General features: G+C 36.7%; 1 protein-coding gene across 8 annotated transcripts in view; it reads right to left on the minus strand.

Annotated features, from left to right (window-relative positions):
• ADGRL2 (adhesion G protein-coupled receptor L2) overlaps positions 1 to 24,492 on the minus strand; it is a 271,627-nt gene that overhangs the window by 213,157 nt on the left and 33,978 nt on the right. The window lies entirely within an intron of this gene.

The following is a 24,492-nucleotide window of genomic DNA, read 5'->3' on the forward strand; positions in this document are numbered from 1 at the left end:
GTAATGCAACAGCCCCAAAATAAAAATGAAGTAAATCTATTGCAGAAAACACAAATCAGTGTTCTAAGAATTCTTGAATGTGTATTACATGCCTTTGGACAGAGCTACTTTAGGATTAAACAACTGTTGTGATAAGTACTTTCAAAGTCAGGAATAAAACATTTTATTTTCCCCCCAAAATATTATTGGATTAAGAGAATACTGTCAAAAGTTTTTTTTTTTCTTTCTCCCCTTTAGCTCAGTTGAATTTTTCATTGATAACAGATAGGACAGCTATACTTAAAACTCTTTAAGGAAAATTGAGGGGCATTTTACTTCCTTGAAGTCAGCATTAATGACAATTGCATCTATTTATATGCAAATACATTTCCTTTTTGGAATCTTGAACTGAAAATCTGATGTAGGAGCTGAAAACAGAATTAAGAGTCCAAGCTCTTATTTTTCCACACTAAATAAGTGATAATAAAGAGCTACATTTTTCCTTATTGTTTTCTGTTGATTAAAAACGTGTTTTAATTGCATCACATGGTAAGAATTAGAACAAATTTGTATTTTGAAAAGGTATATACGTTCTTAAATTTATTCTCTCCTTTAAATTTTTAAAATTAACATTGACTTTCACAATTAATAAGTAGTATAAAATAACCTTTCTTAGTGTCAATAGTTCTAATATATGTATACATATAGCTGATTCACTTCGTTGTACAGCAGAATAACACAACATTGTAAAGCAATTATACTCCTATAAAGATATTTAAAAAAAAAAAGGAACTTGTCAGGATGTAAGAAAATAGGCTTTTCTCATATCCTGATATATAATGTCATTACATATTGGTCATTTTCTGTTCCTTTATGTTTTTGTAAGAATCATAAACTTAATCTAGAGAAAAACACACAGAGTACATCTCCCTCTGCTAAAACTAGATGATAGCATAAATAACATATGCAGAAAAGGGATTTACTTTAATTTTTGGATAATGACATTTCAGATCCTTTGATTTTTTTTTCGAATAAAGTAATCCTGACTAAAAATTATAATGTGTTAGTGTCACTTGAAATCATTATTTCCAAGAAAGATGATGTTTCAGTAAATGAAAATTAGTGAAAATTTCAAATGACAAATACAAAATTTACTGACTTTTCGCTGGAGGATAAAATTAAGATTTGAAAGGTGTCCTACTTAGTTTTTCACATAGAAAATATCTTATTTTTTAGACTTTTTTTTTTTTTTTTTTTTCCCGGTACGCGGGCCTCTCACTGTTGTGGCCCCTCCCATTGCAGAACACAGGCTCCGGACGCGCAGGCTCAGCGGCCACGGCTCACAGGCCCAGCCGCTCCACGGCATGTGGGATCTTCCCGGACCGGGGCACGAACTCGTGTCCCCTGCATCGGCAGGCGGACTCTCAACCACTGTGCCACCAAGGAAGCCCTTTTTAGACATTTTTAATCTAAAGAAACGTTTGGGTAGTAAATGTGGAAGTCTGACATTCTGTAATAATTGAGGAATTCTCCCCACAAGCATAGTTTCTCCTAAGAAAGCTGTTTTTCATATTTAATTATAAATATTAATAATTTATTTAAATTTTTTTGTATTTATTGATTTTTAATGAAATATATTCAAGGGAAAATTTTAGACTTAGAAATACTTTATTGTGTGTAGTGCTTATTTCTGAAGAATTATTAATACAACTTTTGATATTATAGCTTATATTTATAATTACTAAACTGCTAAAAAAAAAAGTCAAAGTATTTTTAAGCATCAGCTCCTGAAGAGGGCAGCACGTTCTAGATATTATTGAATTTCAAGCTCAAATATGACAGCTTTGGCTTTAGTATACTTTTTTTTAAGAACTAGAGGGGGAAAAATGGATTTTTTTTTTTTTATAGATGTCTACTCCCATGATACAATAAACCAGCAGAAATTCTAGGCAGCTGCAGACCAAGGTCAAAACTGTATTTGATTATTACAAAAGAACATTCAAATTAGACACCTAAAGCAATGTATTTAGAAAGGAAACAACAAAATACTAGTAAGGAGAATTTCCATGAGGAATGTGTTTTATCTTAATACTGCAGATAACTTTTCCTATTGGCAGTGCATTGACTGTCAAAACTACTAAAGGGGTTAGATTTAATTATCTCACTTCTTGCACATTTCATCTCAATTGCTATGGCAACATTCAGTTGCCTCAGCAGCAATGCACACTTTAATCAGATATTTCCTCCTCATTTCTCTATGAGCCAAAACTGTGTAGTCAAATTTACAACCAAGTCCTGATAAATCTGATAACACTTCTTACAATTTAATGGCAACTTGCCTCCACCCACACATATAAATATTTTCAGAGAGGTTTGTAACTATTGGACAAGTATAAGACTTGATAAGAACATACACTTGGACTTTCCTACTTCATTGATATTTCTTTGCTATTTCTGCCACTATTCTTTATTAGAAGTTTTTTACAAATTCAAAACTCACTCCAGCAAGTCACTAACGTGGGTCACCTGACCTCAATAGGAGAGCTGATGAGTAAACAACCTCCAACATTCAGATGTCAACCCTCCTCAAAAGCCTATTGAATTATTTACCTTTTATCTGAACATACTTTGAATTGGCACATCAAAGAGGCTTTTTCTATTTCTTGAAAGCAGGTAAAAGAAGGAAAGAAAATAATTCAAGACAAAGCAAAATCTGATATAGGAAGAAAACTGTAGGGTATCAGACTTAAATGGAGGGCCAAGCATGAAGAAAATTTGGTTAAGCTTCAGTAATGAAGCAATTTTAATGAGAAGTGAAAGCATGATGCATTAAATTGTTGATGTCACGTGGGTGAATATTAACCATCTACATTGTTGGACAAATCATCACTTTAGCATTTTGCAAAAGACTAGAGAAACTTTTGTGGGCAGATAAGGAATATCCAAACTGTCTTCAAGTCCGATTTAAAGTGTTAGCTTATTATATTTTTATAAATGTTTGGAATTTTTTTAAATAGTAACTTTTAATTTGATACTGTATAATAAAAATTATTTTAAACTGTGATTAAGCAGCAAAGTAATCTAAGGTCTTCCTAACAATTTTAGTGGCTGCTATAAATTTGTATTTAGATAACAAACATTTTATCCTGAAGTTGTGATAGTTCTTTGGTGAGAAATTTTATACCCGTAGCTGACATTAATATTTCAGCATCGTTTTTCAATCACCACTTTGTAGTGTCTAGTAAAATTTTCATTAATTGAGACCACCAAAAAGATGTTTTCTGTACCTGGTTCTACCAGTCCAACATTTTAATAGCAATTTCTAGATTGCATCTTATGTATTACAGACCACTAAACATAGCATTCAATCAAAACTTAACCAAACATAAAAAATATTCTGTAAAATACAAGTCATATATTTTGAACTTTGAGCTGATTATTAGCATATTATGTTCAAAATGTAGTTATTGAAAAGCTAACTTCTCATTAATGATGAAGTTTGGAAGCCGCATAACCTTAGGAATAGCTGAAGGAATAGATGTTTAAAAAGAGAAAACTATACAGGAGGGGAAGCATGAAACCTGTCTTCAAATATTTGAAAGTCTTATGTAAAGGAGACAGTGAGTGTCTTAGAAAGCTAAGACAAATGATACAAGTTCCAGAAAAGCAGATTCCAGCTCTCTATAAAGAAAAACTTAAAACAATTAGAATTACTTAAACAATGGCACAAACTATGAAGCCCCGAGTTCCTTGTCTAAGCATATTCCATGTACTGTTTGCATATGAACCCTTTATTTTCTGTTGCTTGATTCTGGGACAACGTTGTAAAAATGTGGTAGAAGCACTCCACAAATTTGGATCTGGGAGTTCAGATGAGTCTTAACGAATTTTTCAAGTACCAGTGCTTTATATTGGTACGGAAACCTAGCAATGGTCTGCAAACAGCATATTCAGCAGGAAGTTTGTGAATCCTACTCTGGAGAAATGGTCTAAATGAGATAAACAAACAGTTCTTAGTGAAGAGCTATCTAAAACCTCCAAGGAGACATGTAATTTGGTCCTAATTGGCATTCCTTCAAGAATCTCAGTAGATGGCAGGGATTGAATAGAGGTGAAGAATGAGTTCCCCTTTCAGTCTTGACTTGGCTCTTCTACCTGAAGCTGGGGTGCTGCCAGACAAGGTGTACACCACTGCCTATGTTAGACTTGTTCTCTGGATGAAAGGAAGATTTTCGCATTATTCTCAAACTCTATATTCACTTAAGAAATAATAATTGCTCAATTAAGGGTCCAGAGCTTTTTTCTGTACCCAGAGAAACTAAAAGTTAAAGAGAAAATTGCACGCCACGTGGGAATGCTCATTTTCAGCAAGATTGCTGAATAAGATAAAGTTGTAACCGATTTGAAGGTTATAAATATAAAGAAGTTGTTGATTCTTGAGTCAAAGTAATGTTTACTTTTTGTGTAATACTAGATCCCGTAAAGTTTTAGTTTATGTTAGTTGGAAATAGTCTTTTTACTTAGATTTTGAAATTTCCTTGTGTGATCCTCTCTTGAATCACTTTGAAGGAACCAAGGGGCTCACAAAGGTCTTGCGTAGTATGTAACCTTTATGTACTCCAGTGCTGTTGTTTAGAGCATGAGATCTTTTGAAGAATGGCTGTCTACCAGAAGCATCTCTTTCTATCTAAAGAGCTGATGAGTTGTTTTGCAGCACCAAGAAATGCTAACTTGTATTTTTACTCTCAAAGACTATGGGATGTTAGTACTTCATTAAGTATTTTATCTCCCTTTCCCCTCCGGGCCTCTGCAAATCAAATCTTTACATTATGTTGTTTAAAATTACACCTGCTGGGCTTCCCTGGTGGCGCAGTGGTTGAGAGTCCGCCTGCCGATGCAGGGGACACAGGTTCATGCCCTGGTCTGGGAAGATCCCACATGCCGCGAAGCGGCTGGCCCCGTGAGCCATGGCCGCTGAGCCTGCATGTCCGGAGCCTATGCTCCGTAACGGGAGAGGCCACAGCAGTGAGAGGCCCGCATACCGCAAAAACAACAACAACAACAACAAAAAAAATTACACCTGCTGAGATTGTGCTGGCAAATGGTCTTGAAACTTTTTTCCAAAATCCTCACCCGCAAAAGCTTTTACTAGCCAGTCCCATTTGGTTGGTTGTGCTCCAACCAGTCTCTGGTGAACAAGAACATAAGTTACAGAAAAACAGAAATATTTCCATGGCACTCTGGAGGAACGTTTTGATCCAAAAGACACTACTAGTAAACCAAAGTGTCATTGCAAATTCATGAACATTTCCTTATGTCATGAGTCGCAGTAGAAGGAAAGGGCTTCATTTGTGCAATGGTTGTTCCATGTGTGCAAACAAGTATTTATTTAGTGCCTACCATGTCTGAAAGTTAAGGAGCCACCAAAAGACAAATAGGGGCTACTTTAAAATTCTGGTAGCAGAAACGAACACACCATTGTAAAGCAATTATACTCCAATAAAGATGTTAAAAAAAAATTATGGTATTTGTTGAATGAATGAAGAAAAATACATTGCTGGCCTAAAAAAACCTTACAATAATCTATAGGGTTCTGAATTTAAAACGAAACAAAGCACAATCTCTGTTTTGTCTCCCAGTTAAAATGTTAGTCTATTTCATGCCACGGAAGCTTTTAATATATTTCAACATTACTTCCTTCATTTAAGCAGATTTAACTGAGAAAAAGCACAAATCATATAGTTTTACCCAATACGGTCCTGCACCCTTACATCTACCAGCTTGCATTTCTTACCTGTGGAGTTTAAGGTATCTCTACTGAACCATTATTGCTCTGACTGTGAGCTTAATGAGGGCAGGGGAAATCTGCCTTTTTGTTTTCATTCTGGCCACTGCAATAGTGCCTGGTAAACAATAATAAGCATTCAGAAAATGATTATTCAATGAATAATGTATGAATAGTAAGAGGAATGAAATGACGTTGACCTAAATGCAAGAAGTATTCAGGAAGGTTAGTGTAGTTTGAAATGGTCTTAGTTGGACAGAAGATATGAGATTTTTTCACTGGGCCTTCAGGAATGCATGGGGTTTAAATAGCAGGTAGGAAGGAAATAAAGTATTTCTAGTAGAGTTAAGAACATGAGCAAAATTCAATTGCTTTGAATGCAGAGATATTAGTGAAAGGATTTCATCCTTCTTGATGGGACCATGGGTTGTATTATGGGTTAGTGATTTTGTTTGGTTTAGATTAATAGGTATTGTAGAGAAGTGCTTCTCAAATTTTAATTTGCATACCTGGGGATCTTGTTAAACTGTAGACTTTAATTTGTAGGTCTGGATTGAGGTGTGAGATTATCTATTTCTAACAAGTTCCCAGATGATGTTGGTGCTGGTGCTAGACCCTGAATTGCAAGACTGCAGAGGGTCCTTAAAGCTAGACAGTCATTTTGCACTTGATACAGCAGGCATTTGAGAACTACTCTACGTTTTCCGGCAGTTATGGCATGATGAAAACTGCATTTAGGAAGATTAGTATGTCAACCTCATGGAAAGTATGCTAACAAAGAGAGAATGTGGATATAGGAAAACTGGCTGGGAGGCTGTCTTACACTTTATCTGTGTATTTCACAGATTTGGTGCTCAGTTACCTGTTGATTGATTAGTTTGTGTGGACATGGTCAATTCAAAAGCCCTTTCTCAATGGAATAATTGTGGGTCCACTGACTTTTTGAAAACAAGTCAAATTTAGATAAAACACATGGGGAACCCATGAATGTTCTTCATCTCCTCCCCATCTGGAAAAACTGTATTTATTCTTTAAAAGACTTGAAATATTAGCTCTTCTGTTCTTCTCACATTATAAAATGTAATTATTCCCTCACAAGTATCTCTCAAACTCTGATCTTATTATATCATAATGATAATAATAATTAGTAATAGTAGTACAACTAGTGTTTTTTGAATGCTTATTAATAGCCCCAGGTAAATTGCTAAGTTTTATAATTAAATCCTTATAATAATGCTGTGAGGAATACTGCTATTATCATCCCTATTCTTACAGATTGAAAAAAAAAGAAAGAGTACTTGCATGCCCTAATATGGTGTCAGGTACATAACAATAAATAGATTTATTCAGAGAGCGATCAATCAAAATGTAATCTAAGAAATCACTGATTTATCTTATTTTTTAAACTTATTTATTTTTGGCTGCTTTGGGTCTTCATTGCGGTGCACGGGCTTCTCACTGTGGTGGGTGGCTTCTCTTGTTGCGGAACATGGGCTCTAGGCTCATGGGCTTCAGTAGTTGTGGCACATGGGCTCAGTTGCTCCGTGGCATGTGGGAGCTTCCCGGACCAGGGCTCAAACTCGTGTCCCCTGCATTGGCAGGCAGATTCTTAACCACTGTACCACCAGGGAAGTCCAAGAAATCACTGATTTCTTAACATAGCTTCTGTTTTTGCATGATATCTTTGTCTTTGTTCCTTGATCTCCAATAATTGGGATAATGGTTAGAACTAGTGACTGTTTCCTATGTTCCAGGTACTACTTTAAGCAATTTACATGTGTTGTCTCTTTTAATGCTCATAATAATCCTAGGACTTGGGTGTTATTATTACTCTCATTTTACATATGAAGAAAATGAGGTATAAAGAGCTTAAATAATTTGTCTAAATTTCCATAACTATAGAGCAGGAGATTTGTATTTTGAACGCATTATAGTATGTTATTGACTTTAGCCTAACTTGTCCTTAGTAACATGGAATTCTGAGTGTTTTCTTAAATGAATACCATAAATTTCTTCAAATGATAATATTTGTGAAAAGTTAATTTTCTCCCAAATTAAGAAAGAGTCCATGAAGTCCAAGAAGCCTTGTTATTATTTCTTGGCTTCTGTCGGCACACCACCATGCCTGACGAAAAGGAACTCCCTGAAGCTGGCATCCATTTAGCATGGGGCAAAATCTTTTCGATAAAATGCCAGCAAATCTCAGATAACCTGGGCCCCACATACTTCTCACCTCTCCAGTCATATTCCAGCCCCCTTATACCACAACTCAATTCCACAGAAGAATAAAGAATATTTCTCAAAATAGGGAAAGGCGTATTCAAAAGGTAGTCTCCTTTACATTTTTTTTCCTTTGGGGAAAGATAGCCAGCTTCTGTGATCCCTTGCTAGTAATAAGAATAATAATGACAATCTTCCAGATAGTTTAAATGTGCAGATATGGTAATAATTATTACTTGTTTGACCAGCTAAACTAGAGATCAAACACAAGTAAAACATTTCATTTTATTCCACTACATGAGGGTAATATTCTAATCTAAATATTTAATATTTAAATTATAGACAAATTTGATATTACGATGTCATAGTTTTTTGTTTTTTTGTTTTTTTTTTTTTTTGCGGTGCGCGGGCCTCTCACTGTTGTGGCCTCTCCCGTTGCGGAGCACAGGCTCCGGAGGCGCAGGCTCAGCAGCCATGGCTCATGGGTCCAGCCGCTCCGTGGCACGTGGGATCCTCCCGGACCGGGGCACGAACCCGTGTGCCCTGCATCGGCAGGCGGACTCTCAACCACTGCGCCACCAGGGAAGGCCCGATGTCATAGTTTTTGAAATTATGTATTTTCATATATTGTTTTAAAGAAAAGTATCCAATATTCCTGTAGTATCCTATCAGTTGGCACATTACTTGTTATGTTAATATTGATCTCATGATTAAGGGGATCATTGTAAAATTGCTCTTTTTTTCCCTTTTTTTACAACTATATTATTTATTTATTTATATCAGTATGGACTTGTGGATATACATTTTACCCAGAGGGATATAATCTGCTGTTACTATTAGTCAGTTTGATTTTCAAGTAGTCTCAGATACAGTCATCATGATCCCCATTAACCTGACATCTTTTTTGACATGTCCCTGGTGTCGTGTGAGTAACTTCCATACTTTTGGCATAATAAGATAACCAAGGTTTGGGAGGAGGGTGTGCAGAGGTGCCCATTGTTTTGGGTGTGTCATTGTTCTCAGGATCTGGAACCAAGGAACTATATGTATGAAAAAAATCATCTATTTATATAGCTATCTCTACATGTATGTACACATATTAACATCTCTATTTACCTCTGTCTCTATGAAACTTCAGGAGTTCACACTGATATCTCCATTCCAAACCAACGCCACAGAATCCAATGCAGTTTCTCTCTTTTCATATTTGTGACTACTTCCTGCAACAATGAAAACCCTATCTCCCGATTATCCTTAACATAGTTACTTATTTGATCAATCTCTCTGTGTGTGTAACCAATATCCTATTGCTGCTAAACACACCCTCCACCCTCCTCACCCTTCCTGAGCCACAATACTGCTCTTTAGGCTGCAGAGGCTCTCCTCGTCCACACTCCCTACGGATGCTTATCTTCTTTGTCCCCACACAATTTAGGCCTAAATTGCTCAGGAAAAAAAGGGAAGGAAAGAGAATAAAAAAGGCAAGGGGAAAGGAATATGAAAAAGAAGAAGAGACTTGAGAACTTGAAATACTTTTAACCTGCTTGTCTGCTGTGTGGATTCTAATGCTGCTGCATATTACAGACTTAACTGAAAAGTTTTCTTTCTATTTGAGAAACTAAAAACAAAATAATAAGCCCACTTTAACTAACTAGACTTCACGTATTTGGCAAATATTTATTAAGTGCCTGCTCTGTGCCAGTATAACAAATTTTAGTAAAAACCCAATTAGCTGCAGTTCTCAATTAATCAATATATTTCACTTACTTGCCTTTCAGGGAAATTGACCAATTATAAGAAATCACATCCAAACTGAAGATTTATTCAAAACAGGGTCAGTTATGAAGTCAGTATGGATTTTACTGTAACTCCCATGACATATACTATACTATATAATAATAAATGATATTCAGAATTATGGTTCTAAAAAAGAATATGAAGCTCAATCATAATCAAAATATTGCCATGGTCACTAAAGAGATTTTAGAAATCTTTTCAACAAATATAGTTAGCTTTATTCACTTCACTACGAAATTATATTTCTCAAACAACGAATTTCTAGTTTATTTATTCACTTGAGTATTTGCATTGCATTGAGTATGAAGCATCTATATGTATCAGGCACATTTTAAGAAAATAAAAATCGATCAAACTTTCTGTTCTCATGGAGCTTACTATCTAGTGCAGGGAAAAAAGACAACAAATAGGCATATGTTGTATGCCAGTTTATTATAAATGCTGAGAAGAAAAATAAGATGATAAAACAGAGTATGAATGAGTGGAGGTAATGGTAGGTGAGCTGTCTTAGACAGATGGTTAGTTTTTTTGTCATTCATTTGTCATTTTATCCAATGATATTATCTTTCTCAGGATGAGAAATATATTATTTGCATATTTGTTGGCTGGTTTTCTTTAAGTTTGGGTCAAACTTATAGTGAACTCTTAGCTTCATCTAAATCATTTTGTAAAAATTAGAAAATATCAAACAAGATGGTAAATTGGGAAGGTAGAAGGGAAAGAAAGACTTAGTTGAGGAAGCAGTTCAAGTGGACTTTTAAATTGAAAAAGAAACTTTCTGGGAATTCCCTGGTGGTCCAGTGGTTAGGACTCCACACTTGCACTGCTGAGGGTGAAGGTAAAATCCCTGGTTGCGGAACTAAGATCCTGCAAGCTGTGCAGCCAAAAAAAAAAAAAAAGAAAAAGAAAAAAGAAACTTTCTTATATTGCTTAGGTTTTCTACATGAGTTACAATATCTTCATAATTTTTTAAAATTATTTTTATTAAAAAAATGTCATAGTGGGGGCTTCCCTGGTGGCACAGTGGATAAGAATCTGCCTGCCAATGCAGGGGAGATGGGTTCGAGCCCTGGTCCAGGAAGATCCCACATGCTGCGGAGCAACTAAGCCCATGCACCACAGCTACTGAGCCTGCGCTCTAGAGTCCATGAGCCACAACTACTGAGCCTGTGCACCACAACTACTGAAGCCCGTGTGCCTAGAGCCCGTGTTCTGCAACAAGAGAAGCCACCGCCATGAGAAGCCCTCACACCACAACGAAGAGTAGCCCCCTCTCGCTGCAACTAGAGGAAAGCCTGTGTGCAGCAACAAAGACCCAATGCAGCCAAAAATAAAATAAATAAATTAAAAAAAAAGATGATTATCTCTAAAAAAAAAAGTCATAGTAGCTGAATTATACTTCAGTCTGCTGATAGACCTCATGTGTCCTTGAACAAGAATGAACAGAAAATGAAGCAATTGAAACAGACAAAATCTATAAATCTTCCTATTGTTCATTAGCCACTTTCCAGATAAATATTTCAGTAACTCCCACAAATAGTGACTCAATTTTAATCATTTAGGTTGTGGATATGGTCCAAAAGTCTTCTATTATTCCCAAGCAAAAACCGGCATTTTATTTCTTACCTCAATAGGTATATGTCTACTCTAATAATACCATTATACATTTAAAGAACTGATATTTTCAATTAAGAGGAAAGAAAAGTAAGAAAATGAATGTGGTTGAATTCTAAGATAGATTAGTAAACAGAAGTCAGTAGTATCCATATGTAAAGAAAGAGCGTTGGACAAGGGAATTTGAGTTCTGGATTGAACGCTCCCTCATACTTGTGAAACTTGGGGAAAATCACCCCTACTCTCTTATCTCTAGTCTTCTCTTTGGTAAAATGAAGGTGATGTTAGCTTCTGTCTAAAGTCACCACTTAGAAATAAGATCCTAGAATTAAAACAAACAAAAAACCCAATAAAAAATATACTGGTTCTATGTATTTCTACATACACACTTTCTCTCTCACTACATATGTATTATTAAAGGAAAAATTGTTTTTTCAGTCAAATAAGATAATATGTTGAAACTCAATTATTAAAATTCCTTTTCAGTAAGATTACTGTTCTATTCCTTTCAATCCTTTCAAAAATTACAGTAATCCTTTCAAATGACTACATCTGAGGAAAAAGAAAGGGTGGGAGAAAGACCTACAGTATGTTTTTCTCTTGATCTTTATTTTTTGATAGTGTTCACAAAATATGACTCCATCTTTTTTTTTATGACTACATCTTAATGATTTAGATTTCACACATGTTCAAAAATATTTTACGGGAAAATATCCTGGTACATTCTACATTATTTCTCAAATAAATAATATTTAAAGTACAAGTTTGAATTAGTTTACTTATTCTTGAAGATAATGGTAGCCAAAAATAGCTACTATACTATTTAAATTATTGGCAAGAGAATCCAATAATAAGGCTTATTAACTATAATAATATCTTGACTTTTATATAGTACATTTATTCACAGTGGAGAACACTTTACACAATATGCATATCATTTTCTAGTTCATTCTCAAGGGCACTTTATAAAATATAAGTTAAATAGTTTTAAAAATATTTGTTTATTTCACTCATTTTGCTTTCATAATATTTAGTATCTTATATTTTCAATTTAATAAATTATTCCTTTTTAATACATACCAATGTTAATATTATACACATATACTTGCAAAGGCACAATGTCCACTGGCAAGGAGCATACAACTGGCATTTTAAAAATCAAAATCAAAACGAAAAACTTTCCACAAAATAATCAAAATATACAAACAAATAACTCTGAACTTTCATTTTATTTATCCCTGTGCATTATATTATTATATAATAAATTGTATTTTAATTTATTTCTTTTTAAACAAACCGTACTGAATCCATTGAAAAATCTCCTCTGACATGACATGCTTTTATATCCTTCTCTGAATTTATGAGCATAGGAATACTTATTCTTTTGGCCTCAAGCCATTTTATAAGGTAAACAAAGTTACATGAGGTTTTATTAAAACCTCAAATACGGGGCTTCCCTGGTGGCGCAGTGGTTGAGCGTCCGCCTGCCGATGTAGGGGATGCGGGTTCGTGCCCCGGTCCGGGAAGATCCCACATGCCGCGGAGCGGCTGGGCCCGTGAGCCATGGCCGCTGAGCCTGCGCGTCCGGAGCCTGTGCTCCGCAACTAGAGAGGCCACAACAGTGAGAGGCCCGCATACCGCAAAAAAAACCCTCAAATACAAAACTAGCCAACCACCACGTGGATGACAAATTTGAATGGGAGGGAAAAGCAGCTCAAAGGCTTTGCAAGCTGGCTGATAAAATATATAAACACTGAGCAGCCTAGAAACCACAGGACAAAGCTACCATTTTCTCCCCTTATAAATCCATAAATACTATTTATGTATTTTCACATAAATTTAAATTCAAAGGTGGAACACTATTATCTTTCACAGGACTATTGTCAGGGTGAACTGAGATCATATTCACTGAGTGTGTACTAAGAGCTGGGCTCTTTTATTTTATATCTTTTAAGAGATTAAAAAAAATTTTTTTTTAATTTATTTATTTTTGGCCGCGTTGGGTTTTCATTGCTGAGCGTGGGCTGTCTCTAGTTGTGGTGAGCAGGGGCTGCTCTTCGTTGCGGTGTGCACACTTCTCATTGCGTTGGCTTATTTTGTTGTGGCCCGTGGGCTTCAGTACTTGTGACACGTGGGCTCAGTAATTGTGGCTCGCAGGCTCTAGAGCGCAGGCTCATTAGTTGTGGCGCACGAGCTTAGTTGCTCCACAGCATGTGGGATCTTCCTGGACCAGGGCTCGAACCCGTGTCCCCTGCATTGGCAGGGGGATTCTTAACCACTGCGGCCACCAGGGGAATCCCTGGGCTCTATTTTAGTTGTATCTACCCATTTAATCTTCACAACCATGCTGTAACTATTAGAATAAACCATATGAAATTGACATTTCTGTAGGTGAAAAAGTGTTGAATTTCAACCTAATACTATTGTTTCTCTCATCTTACAAATGAGGAAACTGGGGAACAGAGAGGTTAAGTAACTTGCTTAAGGAGAATCACTGTTTTTCCCATCTTACAATTGAGGAAGCTGAAGCTCAAGAAAGAATAAGTGACTTTCCCAAAGATACACAGCTATCTACTTCTCAGAGAGATAGATCAAGAGAGGCTATATCTGGGCTTCCCTGGTGGCGCAGTGGTTGAGACTCAGCCTGCCGATGCAGGGAACATGGGTTCGTGCCCCGGTCCGGGAAGATCTCACATGCCGCAGAGCGGCTGCGCCCGTGAGCCATGGCTGCTGAGCCTGCGCGTCCGGAGCCTGTGCTCCGCAACGGAAGAGGCCACAACAGTGAGAGGCCCGCGTACCACCAAAAAAAAAAAAAAAAAAGAGACTATATCTGCCTATGCACTTTGTAAATTTTATATTGTTAAAAAAGTTAAACTCTTTTTATTCTTAATATTATGAAGTCTTCTTAGCTTCACAATGGGTCTTTAATAACCCAAAGGGAATGCTGCATCTAGTTATCAAGACAAAAGGCTTTTGTACTTATCAGCTTCTGAGATGCTTCCCCTTTGAACTGACAAGGTGAGCTGCAGTTACCCATCTCCGGCTTTTTCTGTTATCAACTCAATGCTTAATGATCGTTAAGGTACTGGAGTACTTTGGTTTCTCAAATTAATTCCTATGCTGTCCTTGAAACAAGTGAGGTGCAAGGGTTATTGGGGATAACATTAAAAAAATTTATGAAACATTATCATCTCAAGTAACATACAGATAATCTTCAAACATAATTTCATGTGATTTAATTTGAGCTGGAATCGGGGGAAAGTATATACAACAGAAGAAAGAGGAACATAAACAGGGACATCTGGTTGTTGCATTTGCTCTTCTGCTCTATTTTCACCAATGTCTCAGACACTGCCTTGCCATAAGTTAGGCACTTTGAGACATTATCTTTGAGCAGCATTTTGTTCACTGCAATAAGGCTGGGAGAGAGACCATCTTCAGCCCTGGAATAGAGAACACTAAGATCTTTCTTTGCTGCTTTGAGTGTGCTGCCTTTCCAATGAAGTACTTAACTACTATTGCTGGTTTCTTTGTAAACATTTCACTTACAAGAGTAATATTTTATCTTTATGGTTCTCTTGGACACAGACGATACAGTGGTTACCAGGGCCTGGCTCAGGTGTCAACCTGTGTTTGAAGCCAGACTTAACCTGTATTTGAAATTTCTACTGCTTAACTACCTGTGTGACTTTGGGCAAGCTGCTTCACAACTCTATTCATCAGTTTCTCATTTATAAAATGGGGATTATATTAGTTCCTACCTTATACAATTTAGAAGTATTTTAAATGAGACGATGTGAGGAGTGTTTAGAACATTGCCAAACATGCCGAGTATTTTAATGGATATTGATTCCTCATGAAATTTTGAGCATATCTTAATTTAACATTTAGAAACACAAGTGCTTTCATGTGTTCATAGAATGCTTAAACACTCATCAGGAATTTAGGTTAATTACCTTAAGAACTGATTCATCACACTGTTTACAATTTTCTTATTCCCACTTTATTTTCTACATATATCTCTAACTTCTAACATTTACATACTATCTCAGTTTTCCCAGAATAAATACACTTCACACCAGTTACATCTATCCTCATCCTTTCCTTTCCTTCAATGTTGTAATGCATTTCATTGTTTCTCCTTATCACTTTTTGATAACTGCTGTATTACCAAAATAGGTATCAGTTACTAACAGAGTAGCTATGGTTCGTCACCTAAAATTAAAGGAGATGAACTAGAGAAACATACAAAAACCAGTTAAGATCTACTCATTACTACATATCCGTGGCTACAACAACAAAAATTGCATGTGGATGTTACACATGGTAACAGAGATCTTTGTACTAGAAAAAACGTGAAATGTGAGTTGTAAGTCACAGTAGGTTAATAGAAGACTATTAGCTCTGATTTTTTTCTTTTACTTATAGAACCTTTTAATTACTGCATTTCTAATGTACTTCTCTTTGCCAGTAGTTCTCTTTTTTTATTTTTCTAATAATGGTTCCTAAGGTACATCCTATAAATTACCCCTTTCTTTTCCCTCTCCCTCTTCTCTTTAAAAAATTCTGGGAAAGAGAGAGAAAAAGTGAACTGTAATTTTAAGTAACTCCTTTGGATTAGTTCATGGTGTCTTTAAAAAAAAAAAAAAAATCTCTGTCATTAGCACTGTGCTTTCCTGCCCCCATTCTTACACATGTCAATGTATCAGCTGCAGCCATTGCTGCCGGCCTGCCGTTTTTTCTATTAAGGCACCAACTCTAGACAAACAAGCCCTCTCCATTCATTCCCTACATTCTTTACTTCTTTAACTTGTTCTAATTCCATGTTTCTTCTAAGGACCCTCAATTTCAAAACCCTTCATTAGGCTGGTCAAAAGTACTTCAATCTTTCTGTTTCCTTTTACTCTGCAAAAGGCTAGCTTTCTCCTCAGACCCATTTGTTCAGTTTTGTCTCTTCACTCCCTTAACTCTTACATCACTCTTCTGCAAGGACAGTGGCTTTTTACTTATTTATTTATTTTAAAAATTCTCTAAGCCCTGTTCCTCTTTTCTTTAATATGCTCCTGGAAATCTCACCTCTACATTAACTAGAAGAGATAAGTGTTACTACTGAACTTGCTAAACAACTTAAAAGATGACTTTAGGTCTTAACATTTGACAAAGTGGCAAGAAATCACAATTCAGAAATCCTTGGAAAAGCAATTACTTGGGGACAGAAAAGAAAAAAAAAAAAAAAAATCTCGGTAACAGTGCCTCCAGGGCAAATAATTAAGTATAAGAAGAATAAAATGTTTTCTTGTAACGATAAAGACATTCATTCATTTATTCATTCATTCATACCATAAATAACCCTGATCCCCTACTATTCTAGGGCTATAATAATAATAATGATCCTAACAATAAAATATCCTCTTCCTGGAGTGTTCATTTTTGAAATGTTATTTTTTGTTGCATTCTTTGCTTCCATTCTTAACTCTTCACATGAAGCTATTCAAAGTCAAAAGGTACAAACAAGACATCAAGCACTTGATTTTAAGTGTTGAATTCAATGCCATCTCTCTCAAAATCTTCAACCAGTGTAGTTTAAAGTATGATAATAAAGGGATGGATATAAAAAGTGAAATGTTTTCATCTCTCTTTTCCCTCCCTGACTTTTTCCACTAGTAGAAGAAAGTGTAAGTGTTTGGCAATATGAAGAAGAGAGAGAGAGCAATATATTGGATAGCAAATCTTTAGTGAGTGAAGTTGTTTATGACTCCTAAGGAAACTGCATTTAAATAGCTAATTATGATTCATATAATTTTACAGATTTGGTTTGAAACTATCTTTTTTATGCTCAATGAACTAGGTAGCTAGGTAGGGAACATATTATTCCCAGTTTAAAAGAGAAAAAAAAGTTTAAAAAATTGCACAGCTAGGAGACAAGGGCGGGATTGAGGCTAAAACATAGGCTTCCCAAATCCTGGCCCAATTTTTTTTTTCCATTATAATACATACATCTGTCTTTTAAAAATGCATATGCTAATGTAAACCCACGGCAGTGAAACTTCAGTCTTTTGTCAAACAAACAGTAAAATATACACCACATTCATAGTTAGCTTATGTTTTATATATTTCACAGATAATAAGATATTTGAAAACAAATTAAATTTTTATCAAAATCCTTGGCAACGTTTGCACTTTCCTTTTGTGTGTTCAATTTTTTGATAAAATTTTAATATATATATTTTATATTACAGTAGCAAAAGAGCATGTATACTTTGATTTCAAAGTGAAGTGAATTTTGAAATTCTGAGGCATGGCTCTGACATCAAAGATATTCAAATAATCACCACACTGATAACACTAACTTGATTGAATATTGCAGTCCTCTTGGTTAGAAATATTTAAAAGTTGTCTTCAGTTGATTTCTCTTACTTAGAAAAATATAGCTTCTAAGGGGAATTCAGTTAGGGGCTATTAGTGTGTTAGCTTTTAGAGAAAAAGTAGATAGCTTGTGTAAAATTCACATGTACCTTTAAATTTTAAGAGCAAAAGATCCCAAGACTTGTAAGAAGTAAAGGTAGTACTCAATGACATTTAATTGACTATATCCAATTATTATGTTCTGCTTATGATGAATATGATCATTACTATGTTAAAGTTGATCTCAGGATATGGATCTTGAAATGCAAAACCTACATCTCCCTGAACTAAGTGTCCCAATGGTTAGCACTCAAAATGCTAAAGTATACTGCCCAAAATGTCTGTCTTCTAAAGGTGAGTCTAAATTCCAAGGAAATCATAAGATTATTTTTTGGTTTTTTTTTTCCCCTTATAATATGTCTTTCTTTATCACTGGTTCCTTTTTTTTCCATTTCCTGTGTCTGTTTTGACTTCATTCTTCAACTTCACTTCACTCTAATTTTCTTTACCCTTATTCTAGAACCAGTCACTTTTCTTAGAATTCTCTTGTACCATCTTCACCTGAAATGAGCCTCTATCCTATAGTACACAAAAGGGTGCGAGACTACTCAGTGTACTGAAAACATAACGCTCTGGCTTATATATTTTTTCCATATGAAGCCTTTCTTTCTGTGGTAATAAAAACCTTTAACCATGTCCTCCATTCTGTTCTATAAGCCATCACCCTGCTTTTCCACACTCAACTTGCAGGTTTTGATCCTCCTTCTCTACTACTTTCTTTGAGATCTGAACCTTGTTCATCCCTTTTGCTATATTGCATGCCTTTCTCCTCTCAAAAGCCCCCTACTTCTGTTCATAGCAGCTGATCCTCTAGATATGTCATCTAGGGAGGGCATGTAGAGAAGAATGCCCACCAAATGGTTTAACTTTCAACTACTAAATGTGAATGTTGACTAGAGCCCCTAGTGGTAAGTCTGTATAGTACAGACAGTAAGCACTATGGGGGCTCAAAAGCTTTGAGTCATGTCCCTGTGTTTGTCTGGACTCTGTATCTGTGTCTGAATAACCATGTGCTTGTCTCAACCTTGTTAGGATTATTCAATGCAATCATTCAGGCCAAAAGGTATTAAAATTGTAACAGAAATATTGCCAAGCCTAGTGTTTGACTTAGCTTCACAAAAGTAACAAAAATTAAAAGTTGGTTTTAAGTTATACTGTGTTAATGGCTACTACTCGGGGCTCAGAAATAACTTGCCACGTCGACATGGCTACTAAACACACTAGAAATCCTATTCAAGGGTGTCGGAAACTCACTGTGCTTTGTCTTGATTAAAATAAACCTTAAAGTAGATATGCATCCAGTAGTACTATGTAAACAGTAGGCATTTAATAAACACTCAAAATAATGAGAATTTTGTCAGAATTATTTGGAGGAAAAATGCAAAGAGTGACTACATTCTTTTCTTTAAAGTGACTTCACCTTAAGAGTTCCCCTGTTGAGAAGCACTATAACCTGGTTGAGCTTTTCTTGGTAGGTTGAGTAGAGCAGCGGTGCCCAAACTTTTTGTCACCAGGGACCGGTTTCGTGGAAGACAATTTTTCCACAGATAGGGGGTGGGGGGGGGGGATGGTTCAGGAGGTAATGCCAGCAATGGGGAGCGGCAGTTTATGAAGCTTCACTGGCTCACCCGCCACTCACCTCCTGCTGTGCGGCCCGGTTCCTAACAGGCTGCGGACCGGTACCGGTCCACGGCCCGGGGGTTGGGGACCCCTGGAGTAGAGAGAGTCTTAGCTTGATATTCTAGGACTTCTGATGAAGTTAGTTCTGTTTACCTGCTTTATTTATCCACCAGTAGTTACCAATCACCTCTAAGAGGTTAGGCTCATTTCCTACTTTTCTCTGCCTCCCATAGGGCAGGGCTGGGGTAGAGAAGAGATTAGTTCACATTATGTCCTAATAAAAACAGATAATAAGACTTTACCCTGGTTCTTTCTCACTTCTCCAGGTCAGGGCATTTTTTGAGTGAGCTGATGATTTTGTGTCTTAAGTTAGAGGAAATGGGTTGATTCTCTATCAAACCATTAATAACTTATTGAGCACTCGTTATATGCCAGGACTAATTGTAGATGGTTACATGAATGATTTCATATTTAGCCTCCCAACACATCTATCCCCTTTTCACAGAAACTGAGGCACCCATCAGTTAAAATAATTTGCCTAAGGTCTTGCAGCAAGTGGTGGAGCCAGGGATGGATTTGCACCCTGCAATTTTACTGGAGAGACTGCACTCTCAACAAGTAAGGTTGCCCTAGAATAACTGAGTTAATTAATTCAACTCGTTGTGTGAGGTTGTGGTTTTGTTTTGTTTTCTGTCTGCTAGGCTTGCTTCACTGGATTGGTTCACACTGAATAGATTGCCTTGTCTACAGTTGCCAGCACAAAAGGTCTTTTTGTGAAGCTCTTTCTCTTGGCCTGATTATTCCAAAAGCAAAAGCACCAGCATTATCAGGAGGGCACTAAGCCACTGGTGTCTGGGGCAGCAGGCATAGAGAAGCACCCGGTGGAATGAGTGACAGCAGAAGTAGCCCAAGTCCTGCCAGTTGGAGCCCTATAACCAGGTTAATTGTTGTGAAGATAGAATCTAGAGAAATGATCACTTAGGTCACTAGTTTAAAGATCCCAGGTAAACAGCACAGAGTTCAGGGCCTAAGGTGAGGCCAAGACAACACAAAGAAAATGAGGTCAGAAACACAGGTGTTGGAATGCCAGAATGCATCAGGAAAACAGGGGTAGAAAAATCACAGCACGTTTAGTCTCACTATGTAGAATGGGGAAAGGTCAAACTGCTAGATGAGTAACAGAAAGAAGAGTATCCCACTGCACTTGGTGGGTCTCTTCTGCAGCTCACCCTAACTGCCGTGTGCCTAGCCTGCCTACGTTTTCTGTAAGGTCCTGACAGTGGACACCATGAGTATAATCAGTTTCAGCTTTAGGTACCTAAACTGGTGGAGCTACCATTGGACTTTTGTGGAAAGGTTTCATTTTCCACTCTGTTGTTTGATTAGCCTTCCCTGTGTTGGGCTGTCCCTACTGAGGGAGAATCCCATTGAGACTGAAGAGCTTCCGTGATCTTAGCAGACTGTTTCAAATGTTGAACTCTAACCTGGGTTTCAGTTTGTTCTCAAGTCTTTAGTTATATCCAGTGTATCAAGGGATAGTTTGATAATTTCAACAATAATATTTTATGGGGTTATGGAATTTGGACATCTTCTAGTTTTTGCAGCTATAAATAAACAAAGATAAACATTATTTAAATTTTTTTGTTGTTTTTCTTCAGTTTTATTGAGATATAATTGACATATAGCACTGTATAAGTTTAAGGTGTACAGCATAATGATTTGACTTATATGAATCATGAAGTGATTATCACAATAAGTTTAGTGAACATCAGTCACTTCATATAGATTAAAAATTACAGAAATAGAAAAATAATTTTTTTCTTGTGATGAGAACTCTTAGGATTTACTCTCTTAAAACTCTCATATGTAGGGCTTCCCTGGTGGCGCAGTGGTTGAGAGTCCGCCTGCCGATGCGGGGGACATGGGTTCGTGCCCCGGTCCGGGAAGATCCCACGTGCCGCAGAGCGGCTGGGCGCATGAGCCATGGCCGCTGAGCCTGCGCGCCCGGAGCCTGTGCTCCGCAACGAGAGAGGCCACAACAGTGAGAGGCCCCGCACCGCAAAAAAACAAACAAGCAAACAAAAAAAAAACTTTCATATGTAACATAGAGCAGTGTTAATTATATTTATCCTGTTGTACATTGGATCCCTAGTATTTATTTATCTTATAACTGGATGTTTGTACCTTTTGACTGCCTTCATCTCATTCCCCTTCCCCTACCCCCCACCTCTGGCAATCACAAATCTGATCTTTTTTCCTATGAGTTTGTTTTTTTGAATACAGTAGACATACAACATTGTTAGTTCCTGGTATAAAACATAGTGATTTGGTACTTCCATACGTTTCAAAATGATCACCATGTTAAGTCCAGTTACGATATGTCACCATAGAAGGATATTACATAGTTATTGACTATATTTCCCACATTGTACATTTCATACCTGTGACATTTACTTTGCAACTGGAAGTCTGTACCTCTTAATCTCCTTCACTTTTTTCTTTCCTCTCCCCATGTCCTTCCCCTCTGGAAACTACCTGTTTGTTTTCTGTATCTATAACTCTGTTTTTGTTTTGTTATATTTGTTTGTTTTGTTTTTTAGATTCCACATATAAGTGAAACCATATAGTATTTGTCTTCCTCTGTCTTATTTCACTTAGCAATAATACCCTCTAGGTCCATCTAAATGTTGCAAAAGGCAAGAACTTGGGTTGTTTCTTTGCTACTGTAAATAATGCTGCAATAAACAGAGAGGTGCATGTATCTTTTCTATTTAGTGTTTTTGTTTTCTTCATATAAATACCCAAGAGTGGGTATTTATATAACTATAAATAAATACAGATATACATTGTTTTAATTTTAAAGGCCAGACCCAAAAGGTTCTACTTTCTCAGGATGGCTCTAGAAGTTCCATGGCTAGTATCCTACTGGGTGTTTAGTGAACTTCTACTTGTGCACTCAGATCATGTTGACAGTATTATAGTCTCTTGAGGAGATGGAAAATAAATGTATTCCCTGAGTTTGAAGTACATAAATATATGAAAATATCTAAGCTATAGAAATATTTCTTCTTTCATAGTTCAGACTTATATGTTAGAAAAACTGGGCTCCATCAACACGACAAAATTATCAGTTGGAACTTTGGTGAGGAGTTGAGATTGAGGGAGTCTTTCTAGAGCTACAAATGGGGAAGAGGAAAACCTTATAAATGGATGGGGCAAGAATGCTCACATAAAACTCCACAGGCTGTCTCTATCTTTATTCCTTATCTGCTTGTCCTCAGTGACCACTTATTCTCTGTTCATGATACTCACAGTCCAGAACAATAAAGAAGCAACCAGGAATCAGATTGCAGTTACTAGGTACAGAGATCTGAATCTAAGGCAAAACCAAGCTTGCAAACTGAATATGACACTTTAGACCCATGTCAAGAAAGAACACATTCCTGCCCGACAATGAAATTACTGTAGGAGAGATTGGGTTTAGCAGAGCCTTGAGGAAAGAAATAAATCATAGGAACTCCAACTGATATAGGATAGTTAGAAGAGAAGGGTAATCTTATCCCTCTCCCTTAGTGATGGGATGATGCTGGGGCAAAACATTCCCTATAATATCAAGGACAAATACCTCTTCTATCTGCCTCTTGCTCTTCTCTATAAGTACCTCCATGAATCACTGCTTAAGCTCAATAAATTGAGCGCCTTCAGCACAAAATCTCTAATTCATTATTGCTCCAAGATACTCATATCTACCAGTTCCATGCAGCATAGTGGAATGACCACAATATGTAGTCAAACTGATAGTTTGAATCCTGACTTTGATATTTACTATCTGTGCCTCCTGGGGAAGTTTAGTTAGACCCCTTTAAACCTCAGTTTCTCACTTCAAAATGGGCCAAATGGTACCTATCTCACATGGATGATTAGAGGATTTCTGAGATAATATATACCTAGTATATTGCCTTGCACCTGGAAGTCATCAGTGCATGGGAGCTGTGTTTATTATTTCCCTGTACGAATACCTGTATTCATTTCTTAAGGCTGCTGCAAAAAATAATCACAAATATGTGGCTTAAAATAACAGAAATTTATTCTCTCACAGTTCTGGAGGTGAGAAGTCCAAAATCAAGCTGTCAGCAGGGTTGGTTTCTTCTAGAGACTCAGGGAGAATCTGCTCCATGCTTCTCTCCTAGCTTCCGAGGCTGCTAGCAATCTTTGGTGCTCCTTGGCTTGCAGACACATGTCTGCAATGTCTTCACATTGCCTTCCTCTCTGGGTCTCTGTATGTTTTCTCCTTTTCTGTTACTTATAGGGACACCCATCATTGGATTTAGTGCCCACTCTAATTCAGGATGATCTCCTCTAGGGATCTTTACATTAATTATATCTATAAGGATCCTTATTCCAAAAAAGTTCACATTCAGAGATTCCAAGTGGACATATCTACTGGGGGGACAGTGTTCAACCCACTACAAAACATGTCATTAGCTGAATTGTCACGCCCTCAAAATTCATATGTGATGCCCTAACCCTCAACATCTTCAAATGTGACTGTACTTGGAAATAGGGCCTTCCAAGAGGTAATTAAATTAAAATGAGGCCATTAGTATGAGCCCTAATTTAGTCTGACTTGTATTTTTATAAGAAGAGGTAATTTGAACACAGAGAGAAACACAAGGCATGCACAGGGGAAAGGACAGATTGTGTGAGGGCACAGTGAAAAGGTGGCCATCTGCTAGCCAAGGAGAGAGATCTCAGTAGAAACCAAACCTGCTGACACCTTGATCTTGGACTTCCAGCCTCCAGAACTGTGAGAAAATAAATTTCTGCTGTTTAAGCTACCCAGTCTGTGGTATTTTGCTATGGCCACACTAACAGACTAATACAACACACAAAATTAATGACTGGCTTGTTTTATTTAGTGTCTTTTTTTAGGTGTCCAGCAGCTTATACACGGAATCTGATTCCTTACAGTGCAGTTATGAACACTGTGTTTGCCTTGGCCTTATAATGTG

The sequence above is a fragment of the Tursiops truncatus genome, chromosome 1 (assembly GCF_011762595.2).
Source record: "Tursiops truncatus isolate mTurTru1 chromosome 1, mTurTru1.mat.Y, whole genome shotgun sequence".
Lineage (NCBI taxonomy): Eukaryota > Metazoa > Chordata > Mammalia > Artiodactyla > Delphinidae > Tursiops > Tursiops truncatus.